This window comes from Pinus tabuliformis, chromosome 1_1 (assembly GCF_031772625.1).
Source record: "Pinus tabuliformis cultivar Carrire ecotype Pingquan chromosome 1_1, CPIR1, whole genome shotgun sequence".
NCBI classification, from domain to species: domain Eukaryota; kingdom Viridiplantae; phylum Streptophyta; class Pinopsida; order Pinales; family Pinaceae; genus Pinus; species Pinus tabuliformis.
In genome coordinates this window covers 749,515,723-749,532,076 of record NC_142297.1, presented here as the reverse complement: position 1 = coordinate 749,532,076, position 16,354 = coordinate 749,515,723, and positions in this window count along the sequence as shown.

Here is a 16,354-nt window from a genome sequence, read left to right as displayed (position 1 = left end):
CTTTTATCTGTTGTTGTTGCTTTTGATATTGAGGTAGAACAAATGGATGTGAAGACAACATTTCTTCACAAGGATCTGGAAGAGGAAATCTATATGAAGCAACCTGAAGGCTTTGCTGTGAATGGTAAGAAAGAACTGGTATGCAAGTTAAAGAAGTCTCTGTATGGGTTAAAACAGTCACCAAGGATGTGTTATCAGAAATTTGATACATTTCTATAGGGACCTGGCTTCACCAAAAGAAAAGAAGATCACTGCGTGTATTTTAAGTTAATTGGTGACCATGTTATTTATTTGTTCTTGTATGTGGATGATATGTTGTTGGTTGGAAATGACAAAGAAATTATCTAGAATTTGAAGACCCAATTGTCCTCCAAATTCGACAGGAAAGATCTTGGTGCTGCAAACTATATTTTGGGCATATAAATTAAAAGAGATTGGACAAAGAGGAAGCTCTAGTTAAACTAGAGGAAGTATGTCCAGACAATATTGCAAAGGTTTCATATGCAGGATCGTAAACCAGTGAAGGTTCCTATTCCTGTAGGTGTAAAGTTATTTGTTGAACAGTGTCCCAAGACACAAGAAGAGGAAGAAGACATGTCCCATGTTCCATATGCAAGTGCAGTCGGTAGCCTGATGTATGCGATGGTCTGTACTAGACCAGACATTGCACATGCAGTCGGAGTATTGAGTAGGTTTATGTCAAAACTAGGGAAGGAGCATTGGACAATAGTGAAGTGGGTTTTCAGGTATTTGCATGGCACTAGTGATTATGGTTTGTGCTACCAAGGAAGACCAGGATTGGACAGAGTGTTGGATATTTGTGGATTTGTTGATGTAGACTAGGTTGGAGATCTGGATCAGAAAAGATCTACAAGTGGGTATGTGTTTAACCTATTTGGCAGTGTAGTTAGTTGGATGAGTAAGAAACAATCTATACTGGCATATCAATTACAAAGGTAGAGGACATGGAAGCCACTCATGCAAGCAAGGAAGCAATTTGGTTGCAAAGATTGTGTTCAAGTATGGGATTAGTACAGGGAGCTATAAGGATAGACTGTGATAGCCAAAGTGAAATTTTATTGGCAAAGAACCTTGCATATCATTCAAGGACAAAGCATATTGATGTTCAGTATCACTTTTTGAGGGATATGATAGAAGACAAAAAGGTGTTGCTGGTAAAGTTGGACACTTTGAAGAATACTCCAGATGCATTGACAAAATCTGTGAGCTATGAGAAGTTCTCTTGGTGTAGAGAAACAATGGGCGTTGTAGGGCTGGATAAATGACTAAGCTCTCTTATGGCCCCCTGTGGAAAGAAAACAACAAGTGGGAGAATGTTAGGTTGTGTTATATTCTTTCCACGACTAGCCACGTAGTTAACCGGGGGGTTAGAAGGGGAGCAAAGCCCACCCTTTGTTGCGTAGCGGGGGGAGTCACAAGGGGTTTGAGGGGTGCAAGTAACCACACTCTATGGAGTCTAGGTCAACGCCCCGGAAAATTTTTGTTTTGGACCCTATATTAGGTTGGACGGACCTACCTATGGTTTTGTGCATGATTTTTGCACATGGTTTTGGACGCGATGGTTTTCGGTCCATGGTATTGGATGCTTCGACATGTATAAATATTTATTATAACATTGAAAGGAACATAATGAACAATCAAGCTGGTAGTCCCGGTTATGGGATCCAGGGGAAAATCTCTTGCATTGTTTATTTTATGTGTTTTAGTCATATGCAAGTAATTTCTATACGGGGTTCAAACCTACAATATAAACCTATTAAGCCTAAAACAATCACTTCTTATCCTATTTTGTCAACTAAAAGAACCTCTAAAAAAGTGACTCGGTTCTTTGAACGAATTAATGTTTCCTAGACTACATTAACCAATCCCAAGGAAAAAATCACACATCGTAGCCCAAAAGCCTTTTAGTGTGATAAATTAAAGGGCTTGTTAATAAAAGTAATTCTCTGACTTTTATATTTTTTTCCAAATTGGATAAGAGAATTTTGAATGAGATTATTATTTTTAATTATTTAAAATATATTTTCAAATATATAAACTAATTTAATATTTTCAATTTTTTAGAAATTTAAATTATATAAATTATATAAATTAAATTAATAATTATAATAAATATCTATTAAAAGTGATTGGAAATTTTTACAGTTAATCATATTATTAGAGATTTCTGGACTAACACTTTGTAGTCTATGTGATCACATAGATTACAGAGTGTTAGTCCAGAAATATCTAAAAGTCTTCTTTAAATTAAAAAAACTAACCCAAATATATACTCACACAAAGACAAAATTAAGAATCAATGCATAAGACAAAATTAAGAATAAATGCATATATTTTTGGTTTAGACTCAAAATTGTTCTCGATAAACCATATATAAGCCTATTCACCTAAGACTAAAAATGCTTGTAGAGAACAAGCAAACTACCTAGAGACCATTGAGGGCTCAACTTCGAAGAGCCCTTGAGAACCACTAAACCGAAATGGACAATTACGAGTTAGTTAGTTTCAATATAAAATGTTTGTACTATAAATACTCCTAGATATGACTCTGAACAAATACTCTGATTTGTATCAAATCAGCTTAGCAACCACATTAATAGAGTATGAAATTTGACCAATTTTATATCACGTTTCCATTTGGGTTTTGTTCGTGGTTACTTCCTTCTCACCGACACATTTTCTTCTTCAACTGCTTTTGTCAGTCACAACACACTCATTCATACTAGAGAATAGAGCAATGGAACAGATCCCAATAGGTCGATTAAGTTTCTTAGTTCCACTTGAGTATCTACCTAGGTAAAGAAGAATGGCCAACTCAGGAGCATGCTAACGTCCAAATTCGAACGCCTAGTTAGGATTTCTAGCAACATTGTGTGGAAGATCTACACATTGACCCTAACAGTAATGGGAAAGCTATAAATCCATTCCCTTGTTAGGTACCATCTCATTCCTCTCATGTTAGTCGAGACGTGGCTAAAATATTAGCCAACAAGATTCCCCAGTTCGAAATCAAAGACCTTGGGGAAAAAGGTAGCAGCCAAGAGAATGTTTTCGGGCTTAATATCATAGTTAATAATGTAGTCTCTACATTTATTGCGTAGATAAAGAAATCCCCACATAGTACCAAAGTCAATGTTGTAGAAGGTCTTCCACTCACGAATCTAGTTTTCTGGCTAGCCCTTTGGAAGGTCTTCGTTGTCGGGCTTAGCGACAGGGAGACATTCTGCATCACTGGTTCTAATATTATTCAGACCATTTACATGATCAGCATGGGTAGGCAAAGTATCAATGCAAGCGGAGACTTGAACCTGAGCTACACCTGGTTTGAGGACACGAGCCATCTGGTAAAAAATGATTAGACAAAGAAAAATGTTTACACAAACAACAACAAAAATTGAATTATTTGATTGGATGGATCTGTCCAGCCCAATATATCAAAGGGAACACCTTTGATGTAAAAAAAACAAAAATAGATAAGTATAGACATATTAACCTTAAAATAATTGCTTCTTATCCTATTTTGTCAACTAAAAGTGCCTATAAAAAAGTCATTGGGTCCTCTTAATGAATTAATGTTTGGTAGACTAGAAAAGCCAAACCCAATGCAAGAATCAATCATCAGAACCCAGAAGCCTTCCAGTGTGATAAATTAAAGGGCTCGTTAATAAAAGGCATTCTCTATCTTTTATATTTTTCAATTTTTTTTCGAAATTGAATAAGACAATTTTGAATGAGATTGTTATTTTTAATTGTTCAAAATATTTTCAAATTAGAGGCATCCTACAAGGCCACCCATACAAGAACCTAAAATATTCCATTTTGATCGACCTCTAGTAACTATTCGTATTTCCAAATTCCACAAATGTTAAAATCTCTTCCCATCTTATCTATTGATGTATCACATACATACGACATGCATTAAAGGATCTATTTGGCTCTATCAATATATCCATCCATATCGATATGACAAGTGGTGGTAACGTTTCCAATGCCACCTGGAAATTAGTCCTGAATACTTTGGTGAAGACCACTCCCTATTTGAGATGATATTCCTTGATACACCTTGCAATACTAATACCACCTCAATGAATACTCGGTCTATCTCACATGAATTATATGTAGTCATGAATGGTATGAAGTGAGAACTTCCCGAAAACGTTTCCATGACTACAAAAATAGAATCATGCCTCCTTGCTATAATCGACAATCTTACAATGAATGCCATTGAGAAAACTTCCCATTTAGATTACAATATTATGTGAGATTGAAATAATGCTATCATATGTCTATGCTCAATCATTACTTGCTATGACTCCAAACATCTTCCCATGGAATCCATGATGTCCTTTTTGAACCCCTTTCTAGAAATTTTGTTGTTTTAAGTCCATACTCATCTTCTTGACATAAGGATCTGTCATGGACACATATCGATGATCTTTGCATAGGAGAAAATGGCATACTTCTTCATTTGGTTGTAGGTGTATCCATCTATGAAATCATAGTACACTGTCATTTTCTAAAGAACTCCCTTTTTATTTTGGAATTGTCATCTCTTTTTTTTATAACTTCAGTTTAATTTTGTGCTAACAAAGATCTTCAATTGGTAATCTAAGAAATTGTTCAATGAAATAAGTCCTTAAGGGAATTACCTAAAATGTTTATGGGATCTGGCTCACAGTGTCTACCACCTTATTAACTATCCCATTTATATACACAATATTGAAATGATTTTCACTAAATAGGTATGACCACCTTCTTTATCTAGAATTCAAGTTTTCTTGCATGAATGCGTTGTCAAAAAAATTGTCTATTTTAAGTTCAAACTTCCTTCCCAACAAGTAATGTCTCCAAAAAACAATTCAGATCCAATTGCAAACATCTTTAGCTGATGTGTTGCATAATTCTCCTTGTGTAGTATTAGAATCTTAGATGCACATGTTATAACCCTTCCATCTTGTAGTAGTACACAACATAGACCTTCCATTGATGAATTTGTATAAAATAGAAAGTCTTGATCAAGGTAAGGCACTTTTAGAGCCAGTGAAATTTCTAGTACCTTATTGTGCTTCCTTAATGCCTCTTCACATTGCTTTTTCTACGAAACCTTCATGTTCTTCACTTGGAGATTAATAATTGGGTTTCTATCTTTCAGAATCCTTAAAAAAAATTATGATAATATTCAACCATTCTGATAAAACAATATACTTTGTGGACATTGGATGATTCTCACCACTCCATAATGGCCTTTATTTTGGCAGGATCTATTGCAATACCCTCCCTAGAGACATTGTGTCATAGACATTGAATATTGGACTGGTAAAATTAGCACTTTGATAACTCCCATAATGTTGGTTTTCTCTAATGAAATATGAGTCACAAGTGTTCATATTTCTCTTCTACTATCATTGAATAGATCAGAATATCATCTATAAAAAATTGTACAAACATGCTATTCGATTCGTCAAGCTGATGAAAAAATCTAGGGATTTTGTTTGTTAAAAAGGTAGTACTAGGAACCAAAAATGTCAAAATATCATATTAAAAGTTTCCTTTCGGATATCCTCTTCTTTAATTATCAACTAAGTATATCTAGACCTTATATATATCATAGAAAACATATTCATCTCCTTCATCTAGTCAACCATATGATTTGTCCTTGTGAAATTATATCAATTTTTTATCATCATCTCATTCAACTAACAATAGTTTGTGCATAACCTCTAGGACCCATCCTTATTCCTGAAAAAAATAATTGGTACCCCAAATAAAGTCACACTAGGTTGTATTAGTCACAAATCTCATGACTCCTTTAAATAAATATGCAATTTGTTCATTTCAAGAGTTGAGATATGAAATGGTGATTTTACATTAGGTTTAGTTCCTAGTATAATATTGATAGTGAAATTGATCTCCCTCTTACAAGGTATCCCATGTAACTCATCTTCAAAAAATCCCTGAATACAACAAGAATTAGATACATATCTAGATCTAGTGAGTATCCTGTGTCGTTTAGTAATTAAATCATGTATAAAAGATACCACTGTTTCCTGCATCTTATCCATTTCATATACGACATGAACCTTAAAAATACTCCTTGGTTCCTTCCCTCCAAAGTTCTCATTTCACTAGCATCATTAGTGAAATGGAGCATCTTATCCATACAATCTAAAATTTCCTCATGCTTCTCTAACCAATCTGTTGCTATTGTTATGTCATAAGACTCTAGGACCATAGCATACAAAGCAACTTCAAACTTGCACACACTTATTTTGATATCACAATCCCTTACTAACTTACCTACATCCCTTTTCATTCCACAAGAAATTTCTACTTGACTGTAATCATGTTGTACAACTACCTCATGTATGATTCTGATAATGCATTATGAAAAATAAAATATTTAGTAGCTCTTAGATATATTAAAGCAAAAAAAAATATAACAATGATATTAACTTTTGTCTCGAGTACAATGGATTGGTGATTATCCTAGTGATTATTCAGCATGCCATGAATCTGAGAAGACCTTTCTATTTCACCCACTATTTTATGTTGTTATGAAAGGTTAGAAATACCATGATGTTGAGGAAAATCCTTCTAGTAGTGTTTTCCTCCACAAGTCGAACACTTCCTCTTAGGATTCTAGCTCCCACTATTGATTGAATGAAATGTTGGTTTGGAACTTTGTTGGTATGAACCGAGCCATTGTGTTCATTGTTGTTTTGTTGTAGCATGGACCTATCATGAGGTGGTAATTTTGTGTTTTTCGTGATGGTTGTGTCATCGACCATGAATTGTGAGGCAAGGAAAGGTTGTTGTGTTGGAGGATAATATGATGGCCTCCAATTCCTCACTAACTGGATTTGATGATTATATACTAGTCCCTTCTTATAGTTTCTACATATTAATTTCTTCCCACTAGTGTAATATCCCTCCTTGCAATAGTATTGTTTGGTTAGATTGAGTTATGGCAGAAAAGCCATGGAAATATTTATATATATATATATATATATATATATATATATATATATATATATATATATATATATATATATCTTTCTGTAAAAGGATAATTACAAAGAGTAAATAGGGTGCATATACTTGGGATTAAGACTTTTAGAAATGAGATGCTTACCATGCCTTCATAATAAGATTCTAGATGAAGTTCTAGATAATATTAATTGATGGGAGAGAAAGGTCCATTAAGTTGTTGAGCAGGAGAAAGGTGGTAAACATAGAAAAATATAAAAGTTCTGTAGGAGAGAAAGGCGAGCTTTTATGGAAAAGGCTAGGCAAGTCGATAAGGAATTCCACAAAAGTGGGGTGCCGCTAAAAGAAACTCTATCATGAAGGAAAGATATTAAATACCTATGAAATGGTTCAAAAAGGAGGTTTTTGAATCTAGAGAGCAAGCATTCTCAGCTCGGGGGTGAACTAGAGGAAATTTGTTTTAGGTTGGGTGGCAGTGTTCAAATTCGCAACTAGTTGCATGTTGGCCATTCTGGTTTGAATTAATTGTGTTATGTGTTGCTAGTTTGATTGTTTTCATGAACTACTATATTATTTGTTAATTTTAAATATTTTTTGTAGAGATATTATCATTATGGATGTAGCAATAAATTTGAATTGAAATTCATGTAGAAATCATATTGTTGTTAGTATAGTAAAAAGGACCCATTGCTAATGTATTTGAGTTGACATTGTTGTAATGATACTATTACTATGGGTATTGTTGAATTTATTACATATATTGACTATTTTGAAGCATGCATACAACACCGTAGCCGAGGTTAAATGAATAGGGAACTCCATCCATCAGAGGTTAAATGAACATGTAGCCGACCTAAGACATGGGAGAACCAAGTCTTCAGCGTTAGCAGAGCATGCGGAAAAGACCAAGCATCATGTCTGTATTGAGGAGGCCAAGGTTATTACCAGGGTTGCGTAGTTCCATCACCGTAAATTCAGGGAAGCGATTGAAATTGAAAAAAGGCCCATCAATCTCAATAGAGATGATGGCTGGAAGATCAGTCGTTGTTGGATCCCTGCCCTTTCTTCTTAGTCTTGCCAAGGTTTCCCCTTAATTTTCCTGTTTCCTTCTCCTTAGAGCTGTCTTTTCCATCCTCCTAGGATTTCTCCTTTGGTTAAGTTTTTTACTTATGGTCCTGTTCTTGTCCTTCTTGTATTAAAAATTTGTCGCTCGTCCTAATCAAAATTTTATTAGTATTATTAATCCTATTTGTTATTAAACTTCTACCTTTACCATATAAATAATATAAAAATAAAAATAGAAATTAGTTTTAACCAATACCCATAAATAATTTATTAATTCCATTAAATTCATTATTATTAAAAACCCTTTAGTTATCCCTAATGATTCAATTGATTAAAGAAATTAGAATTAGGTAATTTAATATATAAATAAAATTAAAATAGTATAACATTCTATTATATAAAAACCTCCCCTTTACTTATCCCTAGTAGTTATATGATTAAATAAATTAAAAAAGGAGTTAAATTAATTAATAACCTAAGTAAAATATATTAATAGTAAATAACTAATTAGTTATAATTATTCTATTAATATAAGTTAGTACCTTTGACTTTTTAACATTTTAATATTATTATATAATCTAACCGTTTTATGTAGCCGTTGATGGTCAACTTAGTCAACCTAGCCGTTTGGAAGATCTGCTCTCCCTATTTAATTGGCAGCCTTGATCTGACTCCTCAACTTGTCATGATGATGAACCACACTAGTTGGTTCGAAACGCTTCGACAAAGGTTTTCTACATGTGATTTATGCCGAAAGTCATCTTATAAATAAACATTAGATATTTGTATTGTAGTTTGTTTATCTATATGGTTTTTTATTTTTGTTTCCACCAACATTAAATTTTTCTATTTCCATTATTATTATTTATTGGAGAGAAGAACATAAACATTATTTGGATTTATAATTTTTTATTTTTACGTTGGCCGACATTAGCTAAAATTGAACTTTGAGCACAGACATACTTACACATCAATGTCATACTAGGCTATAGAATGCACCTCTCGGCACAACCAGCCTAGATCCATCTAGGTCCTGATCTATCATGTACCGAGAGAGATCAAATCCCTCAACATGCAAACCTTATTTTCAAAATATAGAATTCAACTATTTTATTGATATTAAATATAATCTAATTAAATAAATAAAAATATAAAATTGCCCTTGTGGTCACTCAAAAGGTCCCTAGTACTATGTCGATGTTTGTATTTGATGCCATCAAAGATCGTGCTCTAAATATTTTCATCTTATTGAGGAAAAGTTATATGCAAACACTATTTTAGAAATATAATATAAGTACCCATCACTTTGTCTTTGTGTTGTCAGGGAAAAATATCTAGCATCAACACTACCGGTTAAACCTAAAAAAGAGCTCATTAGACTCTTCCCTGTGTTTAATGGAAAAAACCTTGTGGATTGACGGTTCGACAACTTTTCAATGAGATTTGTATAATTGAATTTACTTGTAGAAAATCTTACACTTTATAAATCATAGAGAATATTTTAACCAAGTTAACTTTAATCAAATTATCAACGAGAACTAAATCCAATTTAACAAAATAGTCATCTATAACTAGAAAAATAATTCTTTTTATTTTGAATAACAAATTATACTTTAATGGTAGCTATTTTTACACAAGTAAGAATTAAGATTTTATAGACATTTAAAATGAGATACTCATAGAAATGTCCGAAAATTGTGCAAAATAGAAATCATAAGTCATTTTTGTCTCCAAATTTCAACCACCAAATGGCTTCGTAATAGTACATGATGCATAAATAGTTCTTAAGAAACTGACAGTGATAAAAAAATTCTTTTCCATAAGCAGGTAAACTCTTAAAATTACAAGCGTGAGTGAGTTATTGATATAGTCCAGTTGATATTAAAATCCTAATTTCGTAGGAGATAGAAAGATTTTCCTGTCTTTTCTCCGTACTCTTTCGAAAAGTCAAATAAATTTCCTTCGTGAAAGACATAATAACCAACTGGGACATTCTGAATAGATAACCTTTCTTTGGTAACTTCGTTAATACTTTTGTTAATCTTTTGGAAAGAGTGATGGACAAAACAATTTGACATTAGGAGTAAATGCTTTATATTAATCCAAATTACCTAAGATGACAAGGATCAACCACATCTTCCACAAAATTCCTAATTTTTAGACATGCATCTTATTCCTCCTCTAAGTTCTGGTCTTTTGTATCTACCTCATTCTAATATATAAGCCATCATTCTATGCGTACAGGTAGTTGTTGACTTAGAGTGGAGATACCAAGATGGTTTTGTTTGAGGAAAATTTTAAGGATGCTATTCCAATACTGAAAGAGAGAAATTTTGGCAAACTTTTATTGTTTCTTAAAATAACAACCATAAATTGTTAGGTAATTCTTTTGCAAAAAATTTAAAATTTTATGGGTTTTATAGTTTTTAAAAATATTTAGTGATTGTTGAAGTAATTTTCTTGAATATAATTTATACAAATCATTTTTACAAATAAAAGAAATGGAGAGAACTTTTTCATTAAGTATGGAAAAGTAGCCTTACCATAAACTTCAAATCACAATGTTACATTTCTAGGATGACCCTTTCTATGTATTAAATATCTTATTATTAAGGCAATGAGTTAGGATGTGATAGGATTACATTCCTTTATGTATTATTTATTTACTCATCATAGGGAACGTGTGATTATTTTTATTTGCTTTAAGGACAACAAACCTAATATTTTAACATTTAACCACATAGATGAAAATAAAATATATCACAATTGAAGAACACCTCAACGAAGAGTAAGAGGCGCTAGAGATCCACAAGACGGAGAAGTGAAGCGGTAGAACTATGACATGGTTCATAAGCGTAGTAACTAAAAAAAATCATAAAGTCACTTCATCAATATAATCCAAACTAATGAAGGGATATATAAAGTACATTCCATAGTAAGGGTGTGTTAGTTCATTATGCACCACTTACTTAAGATAATAAATGTATATATAACTTGGATTTTCCATCACTTCGAGAGACATGCCTAAGACCATTCAAACCATCATTTCTTAGAGTACCTTTCTATTTTTACCTTATTTTTGTTGATTCTATGTTGGAGCATGGTAAAACTTGTTGGGTTACACTATCAGAAAACCATTAACATTGTGTCTTAATTCATCCATTAACTTTATGATTTGAGTCAACATTAAATGTTATGAAATGGAGAATTATTGAGAATTTCATGGTGGAATTACATGAACAATTCTTTTTGTTCACCTCAATGCATACGAGTCTAGGAGAAGGGTAAATTTTAGGAGCTAATATTCCCTCGGCTAATTTTCTATAGTTTTTCCAAAAAAAAGATTCGTTAATTTCCATTTTTTCCTAAAAGTGTAAATTTTAGGAGCTAATATTCCCTCGGCTAATTTTCTATAGTTTTTCCAAAAAAAAGATTCGTTAATTTCCATTTTTTCCTAAAAGTGATTCGCCCAAATAGTATAGTATGAAATTATTTTACCCTAAAAATTTCCAAAAAATGATATAGAAAATATATAAATTTATTAGCGGGGAAATTGTTGGGCCAAGTTTCCTAGTGAATTATATGGCCAAATTCTCCTTACTCATCTTGGGTGAGTCTAGAACTTGGATGGTGAATTGGTTGAACAATAATACTAATGTAAGGCCTTGAGGATGGAATTCTTGATGCGCGACTACACCCGCCTACTACTACTAAATCTTTTGAAACCAGCTAAACCTACATGAAGCCCTAGAAAAGAAGATAAATCACTGTTGTTAAACGAAAGATTATATATATATATAGTTTAAAAAATAAAAATAAAAATTGTTTAGTTTGTTCAATTATATAATTTAAAATTAAATTGTGATTTTTTTATTTTGTTTGTTATTTAATGGGATTTTTTTTCTCATATATAAAAAATTCAATATATATATATATATATATATATATATATATATATATATATATATTTAAAATTAATAAAGTTATAAGAAAAACATTATAATGGTACATTATGTTTGATCTTCTCTTACTTATAATTTTATTAATAATTTTATTAATGCATTTTCCATCACTTACTTAATGGATGTATTATTGGATACATTATAAATATTAGGTACAAAAGTAAAAGCTTCGTTGAAATAAAACATGGATTTTAGGATAACAAGGGAGGCTGCATCGCAGCTAGTCCCTGCCTTGGGGATTTTGTTAGAAAATTTTGGAAGCCTCTCAAGTTCATAGTGATAGTGCTGGTAGTGTTGTTAAATCATGGGCAAAGCAAGTTCATAATCCGGATGTCGCCGCTTTCCTCCATTCTGAAATCATTTGGGTGGCCAGCTCTGACTGTCACTGAATTATCAACAAGCAAGGGACTGGTTCCGTCAGTACTTGACGGGCGAGTGCCGAGAAGGACATCCTAAGCCTGAGTATTGGCTGCTGAGCTCAGTGAATTCAGTCCTGAGTTTTCTAAAAAGACATGTTAAGGAAATAGAAGATATCCCCAAGCGTATGGAGATGGGAAATGAAAGTGCGGTAAGTAAAGGAACCCAGAACTATGAAATACAAGTCAAACTTGCCAGCTGTAAGTCAGACCTGAAAATACTCACAGGTTATCCACTGCCTGGTGAGTCCAACTTGTGTGTAGATAGAAAAAATTGCCCATGTAAAAATATACGTGCCAAATGGGTTTTGCAAGCAGATGCATCACTGGGAGAAAAAAGGGAGTCACAAGAAAATACATTAGCGGACAGGGAACAGGACTGGCAAGAAAATAACATAGAGTTTGGGCCCAAGACTGGCAGGAAAATATCACAGAGGTTGGGCACGATGACTGGCAAAGCGGTCACATTGAAGGAGTACAGATAGACTGGAATGGTATTTTGCAAGGTGTAGATATGCACTGGCAAGGAAGTGGCTCTTGTCAAACTTTGTCTTCCAGACGAAGTCATCGAACTTAGACCTACCTCTTTTATTACAATTGCTACGAAAAGCAGGCCCAGATATAACCACCGTTGTATTGGTCCGGCCGAACGATGTTGTGACACTTTCTCTTATCACTTTCCGGAGGCTTTATATTAATGATAACACTCTAAAGGCCTTGATTTTGTCTTGTTTTTGGGGCAGGAAGCGACAAAAGATCGATATAGTAGTAACTCAGTGCAAAGGATGGAATACCCTCTATTCCCAGCTTATGTATGCCGGATAATTCATAAATCTTCTTCTGGAGCACAAACTTCGAAGAAGTAGCTGCCCGGGGCGGGGCTTGGCCAGCAATACTAAAGTAGAAACCTTTTTCGCACACGTTTGGCAAACAGAAATAGAGCCCTAAACAATAGCATGAATTCTTTTCACTATATGGTATATACCTTATACAAAGTGATGAAACTTAGTATAAAATGTGTGAGGGACGAAGTCGGAGCAGCACCCTTGTGACTTGGGTGATTGTACAACAAAGGGAATTATAAAGGTCGTTTCTGATAAAGCTAATGATTTGTTGCACATTGGTGCACGACGCATAACATAATAAGAGAAAAGGCCAAGCACTATAGCTCAAAAGGAAGCTAAGTTCTTTGGGACTGCCCGCCCCTGTTCTCCACCATTTGATTTGTCCGGGTGGCTGGTGGACATAGCCAGCTTGGACAGCAAATAAACTACTCTTTTTTTTGGACGGTGCTTCCTTCCTTCCTGCTGATTGAACCATTACCCACCCCGCACCAACGGTTGAACTAGTTGAATTCCGATTAGACCCTTCGGGGTTCGTTCCTATTGGATGGTCAAGCCCATCCTTCACCGAGGGTGTTCGGTTCAGTTAGCGGCTATTCTGGCAAGAGCACCTTCGTTGGGAGGCAGAAAAGGAAAACTCAGGTAGGCTCCGAGGCCATTAAGTTGTCCTGGAAGCAAGAGGCTCCAATTATTGTGAGGTAGGCTGGGACTGACTCCCTCCCTCATGAATTATCTGAAATCATGCTCCTTCACTCTGTGGGAAGGCATCAAAACAGAGGATGGATATAACTGGCTGGATGGAAGGCCTTCCGGAACTAATACCGTAACTATGATGGCAGCCCCAGGTATAGCAGATTAGTTGAGGTCCCTGATCAAACTCCCTGATCAGATGTTGAGGGAGCAACCTTGGCTTCCTTCCTTTAGCTAGTCTCCCCGGCAGTTGAAGTTCAAGTCTGATTGCAGTTTCATACTCATCGTTTAATTGATATACGTAATTGATATATGTTTCAGATAGAAAATTTGTTGTCAACATAAAAATAATGAACATGAAAAAGATTACAAATATTTTGTCCTATGACTTTTAGACGGAAGCACACACGGCTTATTGGAAACAATATAAATACTATACAAGAGAATAAAAAATTTCCGATTAAGCCTATTGTGGACCCGGGTGCTCTAGAGGAACACCAAGAAGCTGTAATCAAGCTCTATAGTCACAAGTTAATTATTAATCTCGCTTTTAATTACAAATGCCATAATTCTAACAAAATGAAGAACATATTGACACGCAGAAGCACACCGACACATGCCCACAATGACACATGCAGAAGCACACGACATAGAGGTGGCCGGGTGAATAAGGAGTATAGTGCCAGTAAGACTCGCATGCATAGAGGCGCAGGGAGGCAATGATTAGGAAGTGTTCTCCCTTACCTGAGCAAAGCGTAAGGGGCGCCGGCCCTACCTAAATGAAGAAGAGATCAAACCCGGAGAGCATTTTCTCTCTTCTGTGTATGCGGTGAAAGGAGCTCTGTCGCCAAGGGTGCTCGAATCTGTCATTCGAGGGGCAGCGAAAGATATAGTATTAAATTTTTTGATGCCAAAATGCACAGCATCCACAGTTCAGTAGCTCAGTCGACTCAGCGCCTGCTATTACTCGTATCAGAGGGTTTGTCATTTGAACTGTTTCTAAACCTCTTGTTGGAACACTGTCTTTAGAGTCAGAGAAAGTTGGAGAAGCATGTCAAAATAAACAAAAGCACATCAGCCCATATCAGAAGCACATCAGAAGCACATAATAAGAATGAAGATGACGAATATCAGAAGCACATAATAAGAATGAAGAAGAGGAAAGGGCAACAGTAAGGACAACCCATATCAGAAGCACATCAGACCTCACTCACTGTCAGGTAGATTGAAAGTGCTTCATCCAGGTTAGTTACCAGCTCTTGGGGGTAGTCTCGACTCGAAGATATACTCTATCTATTCTTCCCCGATATCCGGTCGATGGTCGACTCCATATCTCGGACCATCGCACACCAGCTCAAGACCTGGAGTCTTTCGTGATCGTATCCCTCTTCTCGTATGGAGGAAGGTCTTTTGCCTGCCAAGATACAGATAGCAGCAGTATCCATAGCTATTGCAGAGCTGAATCTCCATCTCGATAAGTATCTGCATCTGGATGTGCTGCTACTTAAACAAGGTAAACTGTTGATTCAACCCAGGCTGCTAGCTTTTGAACGGGTGAGGATGTTGGATCAAGTTTTAGCCAGTTGCCAGATCCATATGCAGGTCGAATTGGACCCGTTAAAAGATCCCGAGTTCGCAACCATCAGAGAATCGTTCTATGATGTTGAAGCTCCTAATAATATGCGGAGATCCGATGTAGGTCAAGAGGATGACTCTCACACAACAATGGAGCCACCGAGGAATGATGAACATAAAGGCAATAATGCAAATTCTGAAACTGCCTCGCCTGATTCTTCTCCAGTCCCTGAGAAAGAAATTGTGCAGACAACTCTAGAGGTTGAATAGACCATCGAAACCCCATTGAAGAAGATCCAAGCAGGTATGGTTGAATGTGGCCTTGATTTCTAGCTTACAACTTCTGAGAACAATTTTTGTTAGCTGGCTAGTCAGCTTGTTCTTCTATAGAAATTCAAGGCGGATGTGAAGACTACCATCACGATAACCAGTCCAACTCCTTAGAACAACCAGATGTTGAGGTAATTATATTCTTTATTTCTAAACTAGCTTCTGTACTTATTCTATTATGTTTCTAAACTAGCTTCAATCCAGTGACTACCAAAATAATAAACATGAATGAGTATGATTTCTTGTGGGATCGCTGAGCGCGGGGTAGATTGAGATTTGATTTGGTAATCAAAGTTCCCTTGCGCACTCAATATTCTTTTGTACTTCGGGCAGATTGAGATTTGATTTCCCTGATTCTTTTGTACTTCTTCTATTCTGGGACTGCAGATTGTAAGTCTGCACCTCACCAACTGGGAGTGCAAAACTGCAGAACAAACAAATGCAAAAGTGCAGAACAAACGAGGCA